The 2,224-nt window shown below is 39.2% G+C and overlaps 1 non-coding gene across 1 annotated transcript; it reads right to left on the bottom strand.

The window, feature by feature from the left end:
* Positions 1-968: 968 nt before the first annotated feature.
* LOC133807838 (small nucleolar RNA R71) lies at positions 969-1,075 on the bottom strand. Its single transcript, XR_009879728.1, has one exon. It is a non-coding gene; the product is annotated as a small nucleolar RNA R71 (small nucleolar RNA).
* Positions 1,076-2,224: the final 1,149 nt, after the last annotated feature.

Genomic DNA, 2,224 nt, shown 5'->3' with positions numbered 1-2,224 from the left:
TAAAACGCATAGTATTGGGAACAATTGTGTAATATTACAAATGGTAAAAATTAATATGGTTCTGTCTTAAAAGATTGGTTGTTGAATAAGGTTTGTGATATCGTTACCCCCCACACTTACTTGGGAGCCCCGCAGAGTTATGTCTAGGCAAGTGTGGGTCTAAAGCAGTACCTTGGCAACCTTCCCAATCGGTCTGGGAACATTTCGAGCATATACATTTGCACTATTACATTGTTGAACTTATTACTATAAGAAAACAAAGTTTGTTCTGTCAAAATAAGCAATTTCACTCTGCTTAAAGGTTTTTTGGTCGAAAAGGTTTAACTTGTGATCCACCATATTTACTCAGTAACCTCGGGGAGTTCTAGTAAGGCGTTGGAGATCACCCCAAAACCTCCAAATCTACCTGGGAAAAAGTTAAAAAAAAAAAAAAAACATAAAATAAATCTAATTCTGATTTCCGAGAGTGGATGAATCATCACAAAACTTCTAGTGACACTTCTTCTAATTCATCCACCACTCATTCCGGAACTCCTTCGGCCAATCCTGCATCTCCACAAACCTTAGCTGATAATAATCCATTTGCAATGGCTCACAATGATGAAATCCAACCAAGAACTCTCAATGACTACCTCCATCCTACTCGCACTTCCACGCCATCATGCATTATCTTCCCTCCTAATATTCCTACAGTAGAGTTTAAACCTAGAATGATTCAACTCTTGTCCACATTTCATGGAATGGAAAATGAAAGCTCATACGTGCATATTAGAGAATTCAAGGAGGTAGTAGCCATGATCTATAACCAAGCCAAAAATGTCAATTCTGTGCAACTAAAGTTCTTCCCTTTCTCCTTGAAGGACAAAGCAAAAAGCTGGTTATACTCTTTGAGACCTAGGTCTATTGGAACATGGGAGGAAATGAAAACATCCTTCTTTCTGAAACACTTCCCCAACCATAAGATCAACAGTCTAAAACAACAGATTTCCACATTTTCCCAAAAGGACAATGAAACGTTCTATCAAGTCTGGGAAAGATTCAAAGATCTGTTGAATCAGTGCTCGCACCATGGCTATGAGAACTGGCGTTTGGTCAATTACTTCTATGAAGGCCTCACGAGTCGTGAGCGCTAATTTTTATAAATGTTATGCAATGGTGAATTCCTCGAAAAAGAGCCAGACGATGCTCTTGAATATCTCGAAGAAATTGCGAAAAATCTCACACCAGGACTCTCCTAGAAGTGGTAAAATTTTTCAAGAACCACCCATAAAATCCAACTCTCCCAGTACTCCAAAAGTTATTCCCGAAAATCCACCACTCAATGCCTCTCCAAAAGTACCATTTCCCCAGGCTTTGAAACTTGTTGGGAAACTTCCTTATAACCGAGTTGAAATCCTTGAGCACTTGACACAAGTGAAGATTAATCTTCCCTTGCTTTACATCACAAAACAAGTGTCGGCTTATGCCAAAATCATCAAGGATCTATGCACTGCATAAAGGAAGCACCATATCAAGAAGACTGCTTTCTTGACTGAACAAGTGAGTGCGGTGATTGAACAAAAGACACCGTTGAAATACAAAGATTCGATTGTCCCACCATTTCTTGCCAAATTGGGACCCATGAAGTCAGCCAAGCCTTACTTGATCTTGGTGTGAGTGTAAAACTCACGCCTTACTCTGTATACTCACAACTCGGTCTTGGAGAAATGAAGCCAACATCTATTGTGCTACAACTTGTTGACCGCTACACCAAAAAGCCTAGGGGTATTGTTGAGGATGGTTTAGTTGAAATTGAAAAATTCTATTACCCCGTAGAATTTCTTATTTGTGATACTCAATCTGTGGTAAAATGGAGTAAAAACTTTCTATTATCCTCAGAAGACCATTCCTTGCTACTGCAAATACTTTGATCAATTGTCGAAATGGCCTAATGAAGATATCATTTGGAAACATGACTCTTGAAGTCAATATCTTCCACATTGGGAAACAACCCCGAGAAAATGATGAATGCTATCAAACATTCATGATTGACACTTTAATGCCCGATGAGGTTCAATTGTGAAGCAACTTCGATAATCTTGATGAACTCCCTTTTTGTCTCAAAATGAAAGTCCCGGTTCTATTGAGTCCACTCTTGCAATATCAGATCACATAGACTCATGCAATAGAATGACTTAGTTTTGGCAACCTCGCTTTGAAGAGCTACCTCGTGAGAGGGCACTGC

Source organism: Humulus lupulus, chromosome X, assembly GCF_963169125.1.
Source record: "Humulus lupulus chromosome X, drHumLupu1.1, whole genome shotgun sequence".
Lineage (NCBI taxonomy): Eukaryota > Viridiplantae > Streptophyta > Magnoliopsida > Rosales > Cannabaceae > Humulus > Humulus lupulus.
Note: the sequence above shows the minus strand (reverse complement) of the source record. Positions and strands in the feature narration are given on the sequence as shown.